General features: G+C 38.4%; 1 pseudogene; it reads right to left on the bottom strand.

The window, feature by feature from the left end:
* Window positions 1-6,771: 6,771 nt before the first annotated feature.
* Window positions 6,772-7,904, bottom strand: LOC123595966 (annotated as a pseudogene).
* Between the last annotated feature and the right edge of the window lie 12,524 nt (window positions 7,905-20,428).

Genomic DNA, 20,428 nt, shown 5'->3' with positions numbered 1-20,428 from the left:
AGGGTGTCAAATTCATTCAAAGAGGAAAGAATAATCTCTTCAACAAATGGTGCTAGATAACTGGATATCCCCAAGCAAGGAATGAAGCCCCTATCTTACAGCATACACAAAAGTCAACCTAAAATGGGTTAAAGACTTCAATGTAACACCTGCCACCATGAAATTCCTAGAAGAAAATATAGGAGTAAATTTTCAGGACCTTGGATTTGGCAAGGTCTTACACTATCAAAAGTATGAGTAACAGAAGAAAAAAATTGATTGGATTCATCAAAATTGTTTTTTACCAAAGGACATTATCAAGAAAATGAAAAACCAAAAGATGGGAGAAAATATTTGCAAATCATATACCTGATAACAGTTTAATAACCAGAATATATAAATAACTCCTGCAACTCAGTATCAAAAAGACAAACAACCCAACTTAAAAATGGCTCAAATAGACATTTCTCCAAAGAAGATATACAGTAAGCATAAGAAAAGATACTCAACATCATTAGCTACAGGGAAATACAAATTAAAACCACAATGAGATACCACTTCGCACCTACTAGGATGACTTTCAAAACAAAAAACAGAAAACAAGTATTGTTAAAGATGTGGAGGATTGGTGCCCTCAATGTAAAATGGTACATGTTTACATTGTTTGTGGGGATGTCAAATGGTACAGCCCCTGTAGAAAACAGTTTTATACTTCCTCAAAAAGCTAAACACAAAATTACCAAATGACCCAGCAATTTCACTCCTAGGTATATACCCAAAGGAATTGAAAGCAGGGGCTTGAATAGATGTTTATACACCAGTGTTTACTGCAGCATTATTTGCAACAGCCAAAAGATGGAAACAACCCTAGTATCTATCAGCAGATGAATAAGAGACACTAAATGTGGTCTACCCATACAGTGGAATGTTATTCTGCCGTAAAAAGCATTGATGTTCTGGTACATCGGAACATGTTGAAAATGTGCTAAGTGAAATATCAGACACACACAAAAAAACAAATATTGTATGCTTCTACTTATATGAAATACCTAGAATAGGGAATTTAGAAATAGAAAGTAGGTAGGAGGTTACCAGGGGTTGGGCAGAGCCCAAAATGGGGAGTTGTTGCTGAATGGTTACAGAATTTCTGTTTGGGATAAAGAAAAAGGTTTGGAAATAGATGGTGGTGATGGTTGTACAACATTGTGCATGTAATTATGCTGAATTGTGCAATTACAAAATGGTCAAGAAGGTAAATTTAATGTTATATATATTTCACCATAATTTAAAAAATAATAATGTAATATGCTACAAGTCATTGAATTGTACACTTTAAATGGATGAATTGTATATAAATTATATCTCAATAAAGCTGTTAAAAAAAAAAAGGACTACCTTTAGTCTATTAGAAGAAAACATGATTGAATTTTTTATGAACTGAGAGTGGGGAAAAACTGCTAGCTGTCACTCACATCCAGAAATAACAAAGAAAAAGTGATTAATTTAACTACATACATATAAGAAGACTTTGCATGAAAAAAACTATAAATAATCAAATAACAAATGACAAATTTGGAAAAATGCAAATTATAACAATATACTAATATTTTTCATAAATAGAGTTCTCCTAACTTGAGGGATTAAAAAGACCAACGATGCAATTTGCTAAAATATTAGGAAATGAGGGGCACCTGCGTGGCTCAGTTAAGTGTCTGACTCTTGATTTTGGCTCAGGTCATGATCTCACAGTTTGTGAGTTCAAGCCCCACGTTGGGCTCCATGCTGACAGGGCAGAGCCTGCTTGGATTCTCTCTCTCCCTCTCTTTCTCTCTCTCTCTCAAAATAAATAAATAAACTTTAAAAAATTAGGAAATGATACAAACAGACATTTCATAAAAAAGAATTGCAAATGATATTTAACCATATGAAAAGATGCTTAACCTTGCCCATGAAAAGAGAAATTTAAATTAAATCTACAATGTGATCTTGTTTTTCACCTATTAGATTGGCAAAAACCCAAAACTTTAACAGTATTTCGCTGGAAATGGGAAAACAGTTCCTCTCATTCATTGCTGTTGGAAATGCAAAAGGGTACAAATCCTATAGGAAAGGAATTTGACAACATTTCACAAAGTTACATATACATTTACTCTTTGACCCAACAAATTAATTTTTTCTCCAGGACTCTATCCCAAAGATATTTTAGTAAAGATATAGAATGACACATGCATAAGGCATGTGACCTTGTTTATAAGAACAAAACTTTCAAATAACTCAAATATCCATTACTAGAAGATGAATTGCATAAACTATGGCACTAACACACAATACAGTATCATGCAGCAGTACAAAGTAGAAAATAGTGAACATTTCAGGTGCACGCTGAGTGGGCTGTTGGCATGGGTAGCTGTAGGTGCGCTAATTAGAAGTAGGGTATCCTAGGTGATTGACTAAAGACACATATTTGGCTTTCTCCAGTTGGTCCTAAGTTAGAAGTGGAGGCCAAAATAAGGGAAGTTGTCAATTATTAATCAAGTCCAGGCCATTTGGGGCCCATTGCTACAGGGTTATTATTTGACTTTCTAGACTGACTGCTACAAACAGTAGTTTGACTTCCTAGATGGGTTATTGCACTTACTAGGTTGGCTTCCTAAGATGGTTGCTGCAAGTCAGAGTTCTATTTCCACATGTAGCCTGGCCATTGCCCATTGCCCATTTACATATTCAGAAATATCTTTTGTTTTTAATGTTTATTTGTTTTTGAGAGAGAGAGAGACAGAGACAGAGACAGAGCATGAGTGGGAGAGGGGCAGAGAGAAATGAAAATAAAATCCGAAGCAGGCTCCAGGCTCTGAGCTGTCAGCACAGGGCCCTACGCAGGATTTAAATCCATAAGCCATGGGATCATGACCTGAGCCAAAGTCGGAAGCCTAACCACCTGAGCCACATGGGCACCCCATATTCAGAAATATCTTAATTATGGTGGTAGTCACATGACTATATATGCTTGTCAAAATCCACTGAACCTAAACCATATTCTGAAGTTTAAATTGTTAGTCGTAATATCGATAATGTTATTTTGACACAATTATGAGAGTATTGAGTATTATAAGATAAAGTATATGTTATGTTAATGTCATTAGAAACTGAGATTTCAAGCTTAAGAGAGAGAATACACAAGAATAAAAATCAAAGAAATTAAAACCCTGAAGGAGTAAATTTAGCTGCAAATATTAATATAAACTTATTAATAGAAACTCATCTTTTAAAAAATAAGCACGCATTTTCTAGATTTGTCCACTCAGACCTTGAAACAAAGACATCACGAGCAATGACCATCTTAGCATTCAGGAGTCATCTATAAATACTATTCCTTTTTTTTTTTTTAATATTTATTTATTTTTTGAGTGAGAGAGAGAGAGAGAGGGCACGCATGTGCACAAGCAGGGGGAGGGGCAGAGAGTGAGGGAGGCAACCAAGCAGGCTCCACACTATCAGCACAGAGATGGGGCTCGAACTCAAGAACCATGAGAACATGATCCGAGCCAAAAGCAAGAGTCAGACCCTTAGCCCGCTAAGCCACCCAGGTGCCCTATAAATACTATTTCTTACTGAAAAGAATGAAGACTGCTTAGAGAAATTACTGATTCTAGGCCTGGGGCAAAAAACGTACAAGGTGAACATGGGACATCCTGATACACCAGGAAGAAAGGAAGCTATCAGAGTTGATTGGGGTCAAAGGACACAGGAGGCAATTTGAAGTAGTTCCCACTGGCCTAGGGTGAAGAAATCTGAGCATAACAAAGAAAATGACTATAACAGAATGAAACAGCAAATATATATGAATTTCATAATACTAAAAAAACCTCATTTGTTGTCATTGGAACATCTGAAATTGATAAAGGAAAGATTCAAGCATATATTTAGACTTTTCTGTAGGAACTGTATTTCAGGTAATACATGATAGAAGATTTAAAGAAGAATTCCAAATAATAAATGCAGTAGGACTGCTGGAACTAGAAAATTGCCATTTTACAATCTCTAATGAAATAATGAATTTAGGCAACAATTCTCAGTGACTGTTAAAACCATCAGGGGAAAGCTTATGGGGAACTTTGTAATGAAGGAACCAAGGTGACACCACCTGAACCCAATAAGCAATCTTAGTATCACTACAAATGAGTCAGCCAGCCTCAAGTACTCATGATGTGATGAAGTACGAAGTGCCCAGTGCCACCAGTGGAGGAGTCCTACTTAAAAAATGAACCTGAATCCAATCAATCTTCTAGGTCTAGCCACTGGATTAAGGAAATATGGAGAAGGAAGGCATAAGCTAAATGACACCCAAATACAGAGTGTGAAATTCTGTAGCACCGGTGACGTGGTTTCTCTAACAAATCAATTTTTTTTAAGTGTGGAGAGTGGGGAGGAGCACTGTTTATGATTATCTTATTTCTTAAAAGAAACTTAAGAAATATAATATCCAAATACACGTGGACCTGGTTTGGACCTGATTTGAATATACCAAGTATAAAAAGACAGTTTTTAAACAGGGAAATATGAATCTTTAGAGTATGACATTAATAATTAATGTTAATTTTGTTAAGTCTGATAAGGATATGGTGGGTATGTTTTATTAAAAAGTCCTTATATGATGAGCATAGGGGAAGAGAAGGAAAAATAAGATAAAAACAGAGAGGGAGGCAAACATTAAGGAACTCTTAAATACAGAAAACAAACTGAGGGCTGCTGGAGGGAAAGTGGGTGGAGGGATGGATTAAATGGTGATGGGAATTAAGGAGGGCATTTGTTGGGATAAACACTGGGTGTTAGTGTAAGTGATGAATCACTGAGTTCTACTCCTGAAACCATTATTATACTATATGTTAGCTAACTTGGATTTAAATTTTAAATAGTGACAGGGGAAAAAAAAGTCCTTATAAATTAGATAAGATAATTATATGCTAAGAGATTTACTGGTGAAATGTCATGGAGTGGGGATTTATTTTCAAATACCCCAGGTTTAGCTCAGGTCAGGATCCCAGGTTGTGGGATAGAGCCCCATGTCAGACTCCACATTGAATGTGGAGCCTACTTAAGAGTCTCATTCTCTCTCTCTCTCTCTCTCTCATTCTCTCTCTCTTCTTCTTCCCCTCTTCCCCACTTGCACTCTCTCTCTCTCTCTATCTCTAAAATAGAAAAAATATATATAGGACTGGCATAGTCTTACTGAAATTGGATTATGAATCCATGGGAGTTTATTATACCAGTCTCTCTACTTTTGTGTACATTTAAAATTTTTCATAATAAAACATTTAAAAATACTTGCGTCTATCATTCTGAAACAAAGGTTGAAGATCACTTTGAAATACCATTGTCCTATAAAAGGAGGCAGAGTTCCTTGAGTAGGGCTGGGCAGGGAAAATACCAGATGAATCCAGAACATCTTGCGTGGTGCCAGAGGATCAAGAAGCACTCAAAAAAAAAAAAAAAAAAAAAAAAAACATGGATGAGGGAAAAAGACACAGGAGACTTGAAATAGATCCCAATGGCCAGGGCTGGAACAATTTGAACAAAACTAATAATGGAAGTATTGGAACACAACCCAAAGAATAAAGAAAATATAAAAAAAAAAAAAGGGTAAAGTAAGTATCTATGAGCACATACTGATAGAAATGAATGAATGAGGGGAGAACGGACTTTTCATTATAGTATAATTCCAAATAATAAAAGCAGAAGGAATGAGGGAAACTAATAAATATATAACTAATAAATATAGAAAAATAAGAGAAGTAGAAAATCACCATTAAAACATGCAATAATAATTGCTGTGGGCAAGACCAACAGATGAATGCTAAAATTAGTGAGTGAAAGTTTAAAGAGAAATAGGATGTTTTCACAGCCTCAGAGTGTTTCCCTTAAAATATTCATTGACTAAAAAGGGGAAAAAATAAGAATTTTACAGTGGCAGATACCATAGACACCCCCTTAGCCAGGGAATCAAGGTTAACATCACCCATAGTAATAATGGGACATATCAGTGTTGTGTGCCCGACATGTTGCAGAGAAAGGCACATCACCTCTGTACTATTCTTCCCCCAAATCTATAACATTATTATAACACAAGAAAACATCAGACAAATCCAAATTCTCTGAGAGACATTCTACAAGGTAACACTCTTCAAAAGTATCAAGGTCATGAAAGATAAGGAAAGATTGAGTGTACTAGTTTGCTAGGGCTGCCATAACCAAGTACCACAAACTGGCGGAGCTTATGCAACAGAAATTTATTGTCTCACAGGTCTGGAGGCCAGAAGTCTCAGGTCAAAATGTCATCAGGATAGGCTCCTTCTGAGAGCTGAGAAGGAGGGATTTGTTCCAGGTCTCTTTCCTTGGCTTGTAGATGGCCACCTTCTCCTGGGGCCTCCACATCATCTTCCTTCTGTACACATCTGGGGCTACATGGCCTCTTTTCATGAGGACAACAGTCATATTGGATTAAGGCCCGGGGTGCCTGGGTGGCTCAGTCGGTTAAGTGGCCGACTTCAGCTCAGGTCATGATCTCGCAGTCCGTGAGTTCGAGCCCCGCGTCGGGGTCTGTGCTGACAACTCAGAGCCTGGAGCCTGTTTCAGATTCTGTGTCTCCCTCTCTCTGACCCTCCCCTGTTCATGCTCTGTCTCTCCCTGTCTCAAAAATAAATAAATGTTAAAAAACTTAAAAATAAATAAAAATAAAAAATAAACATATTGGATTAAGGCCCATTCTAAGGACCTCATTTTAACTTGATTACCTCTAAAAAGGCCTTATTTCTAAATAAGGTCATATTCTGAGGTGCCTGGAGCTTAGAGCTTCAACAAATGAATTTGTTGTGTAAGGGGAGACACAAATTCAACCCCTAACACTGATGAACAGATGGCTTAAGGGGATGTGACAACTCAGTGCATTGTGGGATCCTAGAATGGATCCTGGAACAGAAAAGAGATATTGGTGGAAAAACTGGCAAAATCTGAATAAGATCTCTAATTTAGTTAGTGATATTATACTAAGGTTAATTTTTTTTGAAAGAGAACTTTTTATTACTTTTATGTACCGACAATTCAACAGCACCCACTTAGCCCAGTTTGGTGGCCAGTACTTTAGCCTTTGCCTTTTCCAACTTAGCAATTCGAGCCACTGACTTTGGACCCAGGATATTGCCTCCCCGGCAATGGTGGATCTCATCATATCTGTCATTGTAATTGGTCCTAATGGCTTCCACCAGCTTAGCCAGAGCTCTTTTGTCTTTGGAGTTTACCTGTATGAAGGCAACAGTGGTGCAGGTCTTCCTGTGGAGCAGACGCCCCAGCTTGGCCTTCCCCTTGATGATGCAGTAGGGAACACCCATCTGATGACACAGGCAGGCAGAAAGACAACCAGCTCAATGGGATCCAATCATGTACAATCACTACTAGCTAAGCCTTCTTGTTTCCCACCAAGCTGGTGATGGTTTTAACCCCAGCTCGAAGGACAGGCAGCCTCTGAGTGGGGACATCCCCTTTGCTGGCAGCTTTCTTCTCAGCCTGGGCCAACAATCTCTGCTTCTTCTCTTGCTTTGTCTCTGGTATGTACCTGTGGGCCAGCTTAAGCAGTTGAGTAGCTGTTTGGCGTTCCAAGGCCTGGGTAAACTGGTTAATCGCAGGAGGCACTTTTAGACATTTATAAAGAATAGCCCACTGCCACTGCAGCTGGATGTAGTGGGGCCATTTGACAAAGCGGGTGAAGTCCATTTTGGGCTGGATGTCCTGTCTGATGCCAAAATTATTGGGCTTTTTCTCCTTTTCTCAAACAGGGGATTGACCATCTTCTTGGCCTACTGCTTCTTCACAACAGCAGGGGCCAGGGCTACCTTCTTTCCCTTGACATTCTTTCCTTTTGGCATCTTGGATGGCTGGAAGAGAGAGCTAAGGTCAATTTCTTTTTTTTTTTTTTTTTTTTTTTAACGTTCATTTATTTTTGAGAGAGACAGAGTGTGAGCAGGGATGGGGCAGAGAGAGAGGGAGACACAGAATCTGAAGCAAGCTCCAGGCTCTGAACTGTCAGCACAGAGCCCGATGCGTGGCTCAAACCCACCAAACATGAGATCATGATCTGAGCAGAAGATGGACGCTCAACTGACTGAGCCACCACCCAGGTGCCCCTAAAGTTCATTTCTTAGTTCTGAGAATTGTAATATGGTTATATGAGATGTTAGCATTGGGGGAAGCTGGATAAAAAATGTGGAGCTCCCTGTACTATCTTTGCAATTTCTCAGGAAGGCTAAATGTTTTCTAAAATAAATTTTTTAAAGCCCTATATAAGTTGGTTTCTATGAAGTAGCTAAAAGATGAACAAGGCCATCATATACAGACAGCATCAAAATGTGGAAAAATGAGTTAGTAACTAGGCAAGTTACTTACTTGCCTAGTTGCATTGAAAATGGAAATACTGTCTAGCTGAGTACAACCTTGAGTACACCTTTTAGTCAAAACAGGCAGTTCAAATGATGATATGCTGGAAAAATCTCATATATCCCGTGCCAAGTCTTATGTTGTCCTTTCCAACTAATAAAAACAGATCCATATAGCTCACATGTTTGCTTCTCAGGTAAAGAGTTCAGATTGTGGTTAACAAAAGTGACCACTTCCTATATTGGAGTGATGTCTTTACGGAAGAGAATAAAGATAGTATCTTATTCACCTTTGGATTATACACAGGAGGCACTCAAGATCTATGTATTTGTTTTCTTGACATGTAATTCTTATAAAGGAATCTGACTTTTTAGGTACTTACTAAAAAGCTGATCACATTAGCATTATTTTGTTTCCTCTCTCTCCCCTTTGCTTTTTCTGTGTTCTTTTTTCCACTCTTTTTTTAGTTTAATTCCTCATCAAGCTAAATGTCTTATTTCTCTACCCTCTGTTTTGTTTTAGACAGTGAGAGAGAGAGAGGGAGAGAGAGAATGGGGGAGGGGGAAAAAGAAGAGAGAATCTCCAGCAGTCTCCACACTCAGGGTGGAGCTAGACATGGGGTTTGATCTCATCATCCTAGGACATGACCTGAGCCAAATTCAAGAGTCAAACACTTAACTGATTGAGCTACCCAGGCACCCCTCTCTATACTCTGTTCTTAAATATGTTTTCTTGTACTCCTCTTTACCTTAGCCACCGTAAGCAGTTTGAAACTCCCACAGCATAGTTGCCAAGACCAGCAGAGTCACCCATATGGGCATTCAGGTTGCACACCACACAAGAGCACCACATCTAAAGGGGAATTTTGGATCACTCAGCTGAGTTCTGGAGCAGTGGGGGAGGCTCCTCCTCCATAAACCCTCATGTGCACTCATGGAAATCAGTTACCTAGCACACACTCTACCCTTGACTACATTCTAAGCATCAGGAGGTAACAGCTATTTTCACACTAATGCCATATAACAAACAACTATAAATTGGAATGGCCTAAAAACAATAAGTATCCAGCTCTTTCTCATGCATTTTTAGGTTTAGTGAAATGTGGCTGATCTAGGCTGGGCTTGGCTAAACGGGACCGGGGTGCCATCCAACTTTAGGTTGAGTTCAGGTTTGCTCAACATCTCTCTTCCTCCTTTGACCACTGACTACCCAAAACTTTTTCTTCTTGTGGTCAAAGACAGAAAAGCTTTGAAAGAAATTTTTTTTAAAGACATGTCCAATTGCACAAGCACATTTCAAAGTTCTGCTCATATAATGTCCACTAGCAAACCAAGTCAAAGCAAGTAATTAGGCCAAGTCCAAAGTCAAATTGCAGGCCAGTCTACTCCACACACCATGAGATCATATCAAGAATATAAATGTATATAATAGGAATATAGGGGAGTAATAGATACCAATATCACAATCTAACAAACTTCTGTTGGAAGCCTGAGTCCTTCTGGCTTTGTTTCCTCACCTAGATGGATATAGGGAGGTTGGATGGAAGCACAGAATGCATTATGTCTGCCTGGGCTCTGGAAATCTCTCTCAGGAGGAGTTATTCAGGTTGTGCAATAATATACTACCTAAAATTAAAAAATTTTTATTTAAAAAAATTAAAAGGTGTGCTTTATTAAGTTCATACCAAGGCATTGCATGGGCAAGAGAGTGATAGCCTCACAAGGTGGATATGCCCAGTGGTCATCAGTTTTCATTCCAAGGTCCTTTAAGACATGATGAAAAGCTGTTCCTCTTTGGGTTCCTCATGGCACATAATACAGGGCCTGCCCCCACAGCTGTTTTACAAATAAAAAAGTTAGATTTCATTTTGAAAACCAGATTTGTTTTTTATAACAAGGAGACCTAAATTTTAAAGGTATTTCTTTTTTCGACTTTTTTTAATTTTTGTCATACTTCCCATTTGCAAGTGATACACATTTTTTTATCCTTAAGCAAGTGGCAAATAAGTCTATGATCTTGCAAGTCCACTAACTTGTTACCCTTGAAGGCTAGCTGTGGGAAGAACTTGGAAACTTTCAGTTCTTGAATAAGTGGAGCCAAGTCCGGATAAAAGAGAACTGATGGACACTTTGGCTACTTGTTTCCACAAACTCTGAGAATATTTCATTCATGATATGAGAGCAGCCATTTTTCCCTTCTTGGGAAAGTTTGAGCCAGGAGATTATTAATTAATATAATTATTTCTCAGATATTATATGTATGAATGCTTAAAGGGACACATTTTTTCAGTCTTATGTAGAATTTTTAATCATCCAATTCTCTATTTTTAAAAATCCTATTAGAAGAAAACATCATTAAGAATAATGAAGATTGCTAGGGGCTGGGGGAAGAGGGTGAGGGGGAGTTATTGTTTAATGGGTACAGAGTTTCAGTTTTGCAAGATGAAAAGTTAGGGAGATGAACCTTGGTGCTGGTTGCACAACAATATGAATGTACTTCATACCACTGAACTGTACACTTAAAATAGTTAAGATGGTAAATTTTATGTTAGGTACATTTTATCACTATTTTTAAAAATTGGGGAAAAAAGAAAAACATTATTGGAAATGTTCAGAAAATGAATAATCCACTATGCTTCCAAAATTTTTCCTACCTTAAACAACTCTTAAACGAATAACCAGACAATATAAAAATCATAAACTGTACTGGGGCTCCTGAGTGGCTCAGTTGGTTAAGACTCTGACTTCAGCTCAGGTCATGATCTCATGGTTCATGAGTTAGAGCCTCAAAACCGGCTCTCTGCTGTCAATGCAGAGCCCACTCTGGATCCTTTGTCTCCCGCTTTCTCTCTGCCCCTCCCCCACTAGTGCTCACACACTAGCGCTCTCTCTCAAAAACAAACACTAAAAATATATACTGCATATTTAAAAATCATAAACTGCCCTGATAATTAACACTGATAAGAATATTAAGTCAAACAAAACACTTGTAATTCTCCACCAGTACTGATATTGACAAGCTCCATTTGTTTTACCGTCAAGAAAATATAAAATACATTTTATAGGCATCCATAGATTTCAGAAACAAATCCCTTATTTCAACCATGCTGATGGAAACTTATTTCAGGTGGGCTAACTTTTTATTGATGGCTGGTCCTAATATCAAGTTTTTGTACATTGTTCTTGTATAACCATTCCAGGCTGGACAATTCCCTGCAGGCCACATTTACTGAATCTCTCATGACAGTTGTACTTTCCTATTTCATGGTTTGACTATCCCTTTTTTGCTCACTACCAATTTTAAATATTCTGCCTGTAAGACTGAAGTTAATGTGAAAAAATAGGTAATAAGCTTACTATAGAAATACTGGATTTTATACACATTTCTAAGGGGAAAAAAAGTCTTGGGGACTCATTTCATACCTCTTCTAGGAAGTCCTTGATCTCAAGGGACTTGATTAATGGTAAAAATTAATTATCTATACTCCCTGCCCCTGAATAATGATAGTAACAACAGTCCTACCTTTGTATAGTTTAAGTGCTACTTACTAGAAAGTTACTTATTGACTATTTTTAATAAAGCCTTATTACTTAGTATATATGAAAATATATCTTTCCTTTGAATTTAATCCACAAAAATGATAAACTATGTAATAATGTCTTGGGATAAAGGAGGGATATAAGTTTGAAGCAGATGGAGTATTCAACATTAAAACTGATTTTTAGCAAAAATGAGTATGGTCAAGCCCATGTACTCATTTATATTTCCCTTAATTTGCTTATGGTTCTAGGGTGCAGGTCTAGGCTTGCCAGTGGCATTGTTTCTGAGTTCCCCAAGTGCAGAGAGAAGAAAAATCCTATGTCCAGTACCTGATCCGAGTGTACTAACAAAGTCATGCTGAGAATTATTTACCTCTACTTCAAGTCAAAATATGTATATTTTGGTCCATGGTGGCCAATTCCCAGAAGAGATTCAGAATTAGATGAGAGATGATCTCTGCATTTCTGAGAGAATTTCTCTGAATGTGTACAGGAAACTTAGCACCACGCCCTTTATTGTAACATCACTCCACAATATGTGCATTGAATAAAGCAACTGTATTTAAAAAAGCCTGAGAGGGGCGCCTGGGTGGCGCAGTCCGTTAGGCGTCCGACTTCAGCCAGGTCACGATCTCGCGGTCCGTGAGTTTGAGCCCCGCGTTCGGGCTCTGGGCTGATGGCTCAGAGCCTGGAGCCTGTTTCCGATTCTGTGTCTCCCTCTCTCTCTGCCCCTCCCCCGTTCATGCTCTGTCTCTCTCTGTCCCAAAAATAAATAAACGTTGAAAAATTAAAAAAAATAAAAAATAAAAAAAAATAAAAAATAAAAAAGCCTGAGAAGGGATACAGGAGTGCTGATGCATAGGGGCACTTGTACCCCAGTGTTTATAGCAGCACTTTCAACAATAGCCAAATTATGGAAAGAGCCTAAATGTCCATCAACTGACGAATGGATAAAGAAGATGTGGTTTATACATACAATGGAATACTACTTGGCAATGAGAAAGAATGAAATCTGGCCACTTGTAGCAATGTGGATGGAACTGGAGAGTGTTATGCTAAGTGAAATAAGTCAGGCAGAGAAAGATACCATATGTTTTCACTCATATGTGGATTCTGAGAAACTCAACAGAAGACCAGCGGGGAGGGGAAGGGGGAAAAAAAAAGTTACAGAGAGGGAAGGAGTCAAACCATAAGATACTGAGAACAAACTGAGGGTTGATGGGGGTGGAGAAGAGGGGAAAGTGGGTGATGGGCATTGAGGAGGGCACCTGTTGGGATGAGCACTGGGTGTTGTATGGAAACCAATTTGACAATAAATTATATTTAATATTAACAAATTAATGTTAAAACCTTTATAAAAAGAAAAAAAAAGCTTGAGACACAATGTGATTCTGCAAGCCAATCTTTGCCTTCCTTGTATCTGTATGTCTTACTGTATTATTTTCCTATGTTGTTCAAATGTGCATCTGTTATCTAGCTAATATTTGTTTTTGATATTTATTTAATTAGTGGTGATACAGGTAGTTCTCATTCTCATTTAGTGGTTCCCTGACTTCCTCCTAAAGAGCTGCAAAAAAATGAAAAGTATTATCAGAGGATACTTATACCTGCTTCTAATAAAAACTAAAACAAACACCAATTACTATGTGCATAATGGTAGACACTATTCTGTCATCCTGATACTTCTAAAGCCATTTATAAAGAAAGAATCTGGAAGGTGGAGCACAGTGATTCTCATTGTTCCAAAAAAAGAAAAAAATTACTTGGATTTCTTTGTGTTCATACTAATGGCCTGACAGCTCTGAGAAATTGTTCTTGCTTCCTTAGACAGAAATGTGCATAATTGAATCATAATAAAACAATGCTAAGAAAAAGAAAAGAGAAAAATCCAAGTAACTGGCATACTAAAAGTCCCCAAATTTAGAAATAAGGAAAAAATGAAATTATATAAACTCATAGGATTTCTTCAAACATATAAAGACCTCTTGGCCTCATACTTAATCAAAATCAATCAGATTTAAATTAAGGGACAGGTGGACTGCCGTACAAGTGGGTCATGTGAAAGTTCACTTGTGTGAGATCTATGGTTTCTCACTAAATAAAGTCCACAAAGCCAGTTGTGCTATCCACTCATTGGTGTTTCATCAGGCAGAGCCCTGGAGACAGCAGCACACTTCTGTTCTTCCTCCCTCAGGGATTTTAAGCATGGAGAAAGGTATTCCCTCCTACCTCCAAAATGTGGAAAATAAGTGCAGCTTACTCTGAGTGCTCTGAGATCATTAAGAATCCACAAGTTTCACACCTCTGCTTTATCAGAGCATAGTATCAAGGGAGGAAACAATTAACTTCAGTAATCCTGCCAATATTGTTATCATCAATATTCACTACTCTTGGCCATTTGGAAGAAACTTTTCCCTTGGAGCTTTTTAATGATAGAAAAATTATTTCATGCTATCCAAACATGAGATTGCTGATTGCCTCATATGTGATATATGTCAGTATATGTGGCCTTCTGTCTATGAAAAGGAAGCAAGATCTCGGAGCCTGAGTGACTACTATACATTTTTTAAGAACATCAATCTACCCAATTTAATCTTCTAAATCAATGAATAACAGCTATCAGTTATTGAGTGCTTACTATGTGCCAAGCACTATGCCAAGTGCTTTATAAGAAATATCTCAGCAAATTTCATGACAGTCCCAAAAGATGGGGATTATTATTTTGAATTTACAAATGAGGAAACTGAGGCTCAGAAGAATTAAGTAATTCACCCTGTGGTCATTAAACCAGTAAAGACCAGACTTGAACCTACTTGTGCATGACCCAGTGATGATGTATTTCCATCAGTTTATGTTGTGTCTCAGGTCTGCTTGATGCAGAGGATTATAGTAACATAAAGGGATATTCATTAAAATACTACTACATGCTTACTGTGTGTCTTAGACTAAATAATGAATCTGTGCCTCCAGTTTCTAGTCTTAAAATGAGGATAATAAAGATTCTCACCTCACAGGACTGTTGTAAAGACTAAATTAATCAATACACGTAAAGCACTTAGAATAGTACATAGAACATAATAAGTGCATTGGTATGAGTTCTAGGAACTAGAAATACATCAGTGAACAAAAAAAATAAAAGTCCTCACCCTCATAAAGCTTCATTCTAGAGAAAGAGAAAGAGCAAGTAAACAAATAACATATATGTCAGGATGTAATATTATAGTATTCCAGGATGTAGTAAGAACCATGAAGAAAAACAAAGCAAAAATGGAAGATAAAGAATGCTAAGTTGGGATGCTATTTTAAATAGGGCTATTGTGGAAGCCCTTATTGAGGTAACATCTAAGCAAAGACTTGAAAAGGATGCAGTAATGAGCCATGCAGATATTTAATGGAAGATCATTCCAAGCAGAGGGAAAGGCAAGTGCAAAGGTCCAGGCAAACTGGACCTTTCATGGAACAAGGAGGTCTACAGAACTGAACTCAAGTGATCAACTGGAGTAGTCCCAGTGGACAGAGAAAGGAGCAGATAGTGTAGGGTCTTGTAGGTCATTGTAAGAACTTTGGTTTTTACTCTGGAGTGACTGGATGATCCTGAGCAAAGGGTAACACAATTTGACTCTTGACTCATATTTTAAAAAGGATCACTCTGGAGGCTGTGTTAAGAATAGACTGTAGGGAGATAAGGGTAGAAAAACAGAGAGCATAGGAGGCTGTAAGGGACAGTTTGGACAGCAGTAATTCAGGAGAGACATGATACTGTCAATAATCAAGGAAAGAGTAGCCATGGAGATGGTGAGAAGTGGTCAGATTCTGGATGTACTTTGAAGGTAGAACCAATACAATTTCTGGAAAGATTGGATGTGGAATGTGAGAGAAAGAGAGGAGTCAAGGACTGGCCTGAACAGCTGCAAAGACAGAGATACCTTTAACCCGAATAGAGAAAACTGAGAGAGAGCTGTGTTTATTTTTTTTTTAATGTTTTATTTATTTTTGAGAGAGAGAGAGAGAGAAAATGAGCAGGGCAGGGGCAGAGAGAGAGGGAGACACAGAATCCGAAGCAGACTCCAGGGTCTGAACTGTCAGCACAGAACCCGACGCAGGGCTCCAACCCATGAACCTTGAGATCACGACATGAGCTGAAGTCAGACACTTAACTGAATGAGCTACCCTACCCAGGCACCCAAGAGAAGTTGTGTTTAGAAAGCTTTTGTGCATCATTTTAAATCCTTCCAGCCTCACCCTCTATTCTAAGTATTGGGCAGTAACCAGTTCTATTTAGATATCAACCACCTTCTCTCGAGAGCAATATAACAACATCTTGTCTCTCTCACTCTTTGCTTATAGCATGGGAAACCTGAAGAAACCAGCCCTCCACACCCACGTGCAACTAGAAGCATGTAGTGCAATCATGACCAATGGTAGACAGGAAGTGATGGATAAATGTTTTCCTCTTTCTTCTTCATTCCTATGAGGAATTCTGAAAGACATCCCATAAGTGCCTTCTGGCTGCTCAGAAGGTACCATGGGATCAATCAAAGTTGTCCATGGTATAGGTCACCTCAATAATACTATTTTTTCCTCTTTCTCTATTTTATTTCCCTTGTGCCCTCATTCTATTCCTTGAACTCATATTCTCAAATAAACCACAAGCATGGATGCCTCTGTCTTAGTCTCTGCTTTCAGAGGAACCCTGGGCACTACAACTGGCTCTAGAAAGGAAACTGTCAGTATGGGATTTTGGAGGCTGATCCTACATCACTGATCACAAGACAATAAGGGCCCCTGCTGGTAGTAAGTGGTTGGTGGTAAATTTAAAGTGGTGATAACCCCTGGCATATAGTAACATCACAATTACCAAGACTCTCAACTGTAGTAGATTGGAATAAGGTGCAGACAGAAGATGAAGCATTGGATTATGTGGTAAATATGGTATTTCAGCATCATGAAAGCAATAATAATTATAAGATGGGCTGATGTCTGCTAACAGCTTTGGAGATCTTAACAAAAGAAAATGACAAGGAGTATTCAGTCAATCATGGCACACTGTGAAAGCCACAAGGCCCCTAGGGCAGTGTAGCCACAAAGCAGACATGCTAAACATCAGCTCCCACATATAATCATAAGGGTGGCAGAGCTACAAAGAAGTCTTAATGCACAGCCTTAAAACATCACTCATGTCAAAGCCAAAGCCCTAATAAGAAAATAATGGAATCCTGAGATCTAGAATGAGGACATTTGTGTGGACATGCTTTATACTCTTAAACCTTCAGATTTTTTGTTATCCTCTGTGCCAAAAGTCTCCTTTCTCTTGATAAAGGAGAGAAGCCTTTCCTTGTCCGGAAATGCTGCAAAGAATATATCTGAGGTAAGTGCCTCCTAATATAACCTTATTTCCCTCAGTATCTACACCACTACCCTCATTACCTCAAGCCTGTAACCACAGTCAGATCTCAGCACATCCTTTGTACGGGGTTGCAGTCTCTGCTCTAGGAAGAACTAGACCAGGTTTTCTCAATCTCAGCATTTATGACACTTGGGCTGGACAATTCTTTGTTGTGGAGGGCTGTTCTGTGTGTTGTACACTGTTTACAGCATCCCTGGCATCTACCCACTAGATGCTAGTAGAATCCTCCCAGTAATGACAACCAAAAATGTCTCCAGACATTACCGAATGTCCCCTAGGGGTCAAAATCACCCCAGTGTAGAACTACTGAACTAGACTACGTTATAAGGAGTTGCAGAACTGCTAACACATACCAATATGAACTGGAGGGATATCTGTGAGAGTGAATATTTAGAGTGCTAAGCCAGAGGGATCAGGTTATAAGGCTGTATATGGGAGAATGTATGACATTGGGCTATTCACCTATGATTCTGGATTTAATGTTTTGGCAAGGACATCCGGAGTCAGTTCTAATACACAATCTTGATGTCTCCCTTAAAGCTTGGATATGATGATGGCCTGTGCTAAATGAGATGTTATAACAATTTTAAATACGTATGGAGAAAGGAATCAGAGGACAAAGAAACAGAAAGATCAGATATGACTTTACCACATGAGACTAAAGAACCATCACTAAAATACCTTTCTTAGAAGTAAGGATATCAGAATAAACTTGTTGGAAAACTAAAGTACCCATCACTGGGATATGCTCCCACAAGGACTGTGATACAAGTTACCTAACTCTCAGGTCATTTGTTCTAGAAGATCTAATGGTGCTATAGAGATCTATGATAGATGAAGACACTGGGTGAAATTTCTGTAAAGCCCCTAATAAGAGAGTTGCAGCACAGGTCCCTCATGTTCTGCAAGGCCATGCCTTCTGAGGCAGAGAACTAGTCACTGGGAAAACTAGAGCTATTTATCATGAGCTGAATAGTATCAGATACACCAAATCACAAGCACATGGGCACAGCAACTATCTATGAAGTATGGAAATGGTATAGGATTGAGCCTGAGCAGATCCAAGAGAAGAGGAACCTACATGACTAGGTAACTCAAACTACTGGCACTTACTTCTATAGCACTGACATCTGTTCATCAACTCATGCCCATGGCCTTTTGGGAGTTCCCTATGACTACCTAACATGGAATTAAAAAATTAAACTTGGTTCGCAGATGGGTTGGCATATTATGTTGGTAAGTAGGCAAAATTGGACTGCTGTTGCACTACAGCTCCAGTCAGGGATGGATCTAAAGAACAAAAGAACAAAAGAATCTTCCCAGCTGCCAGAACTTAGGAGAGTGTTCTTCCTTGTTTGCTTTATATAGATAGAGAAATGACCTGAAATACAAATCTTTACAGATGTCTAGGTTTTTCTGTCTTGCTTGCAGTGACTCTGCCAACATTCCACAATCACCAGAATTATTAAAACATTCCTGATCAACATTATCTCAACTAAAGAATCCATTTCATGGCCAAAAAACCTCAAACAACAAAAAATAAACAAACAAAAGAAAACAAAACAAAAACAAAAACCCAAAAAACAAAAAACTGCCAAGTGACAATATACACATGACCATGGAATCCACTGATATTGCAATATCCCTCATCACTCAGAAGAAGCCAGGCTCATAAAAATGGTGGAATAGCTTGCTACAAATCCAGTAATGTTCTTTTTGGGATTGAGGTGTTGTCCTACAAGATGTGGTAAATGCTCAAAACCAACCGATAAGGAGTATCCCTAACAGCTAAAGACATGGCTCCAGAAACCCAGGAACTGGAGCAGGATTGGTCCATTTTATCAGTGACTCACCTACAGATTTATGTTTCTTGAATCTCAAATTTAGGTTTTGCTAGATAATAATAATTAGTTCTCTCGGGGTTGGGAGAGGGATATTTCCACCAGAATACATAACATGGAATAGAGTGAACTTGAAACTCTATTACTGGGTCACTTCAGGCTCCATTCTTGCCTTCAGTAGACAGTTTGAGACTCATTTCATGAAAATTCTCAGAAGGTCCTAAGAGATCAAGAAAACATTCAAGTATGGTGATGACCAATTAAATAACACACCATTATATTGCCTCTCCCTCTTCCTTGTTTTACTTACCCCTCCTCTTCTCTTAGTCTTGCTCCCTGGGGTCAAAGCCCCAAATAAACTACTATACACAAGCCTTTGTTTCAGCCTCTACTTTGGGGAACTCCAAGAGGGGAGAGAGGAGAATTTAATTTTTGGACCCAGAAATTTGAAATGCTTGACAGATATGCAAGTAAAAATGTTGGGAAAGCAGTATACATAAACCTGGAGTTTAGGGAAGAAGTCCAGACTTCTGAAAGGCAGTTCACTCCCCAACTTTCAAGAGGGCCATAAACATACAGGTAAAAAAAAAAAAAAAAAGCATATTTTGCAGGACAAAATAGTACATGTGATTCTCACATACATAGTGGCCACAGTAAGAGTTCCAGTACTGAACACAAAGGGCCAAATGGATCTTTTTAAAGATAGGACTAGGGGTGTCCAGGTGGCTCAGTCGGTTAAACATCTGACTCTTGACCATCTGATTTTGGCTCAGGTCATGATCTCATGGTTCGAGATCAAGCCCCGCATCCAGCTCTGCGCTGATGGCATGGAGCCTGCTTAGGATTCTGTCTCTCCCTCTCTCTCTGCCCCTCTCCTGCTCATGTTCTACCTCTCTCTGTCTCTCTAAATTAATTAATTAAACATTAAAATTTTTTAAATAAAAAATAAAGATAGGACGAGACAGATCCTGCTCTTAGAAGGAAAATCATTCAATGAAATTGAAAAGCATTCTAAGTAGCATTAACTTGAGCATATTAATCTCAGTAGCAAATAGGTCATTACTAATTCTGATTTTTTCCACCAAATTATATATTCAGATACACACTGAAAGATACTTTGCACCTTATTTGTTCCTTTCTCAATGAATCCATAGTCGACAGAGTGAATCATTCCCTTTTTTGCAGTTCCACGGTAGTCTCATTTTTCTATCTCTGTTGTGGGATTTACCTCACCA

This window comes from Leopardus geoffroyi, chromosome B1, assembly GCF_018350155.1.
Source record: "Leopardus geoffroyi isolate Oge1 chromosome B1, O.geoffroyi_Oge1_pat1.0, whole genome shotgun sequence".
Classification (NCBI taxonomy): Eukaryota; Metazoa; Chordata; class Mammalia; order Carnivora; family Felidae; genus Leopardus; species Leopardus geoffroyi.
The sequence above is the reverse complement of the archived record's forward strand: the minus strand, read 5'-3'. Positions and strand labels throughout refer to the sequence as shown.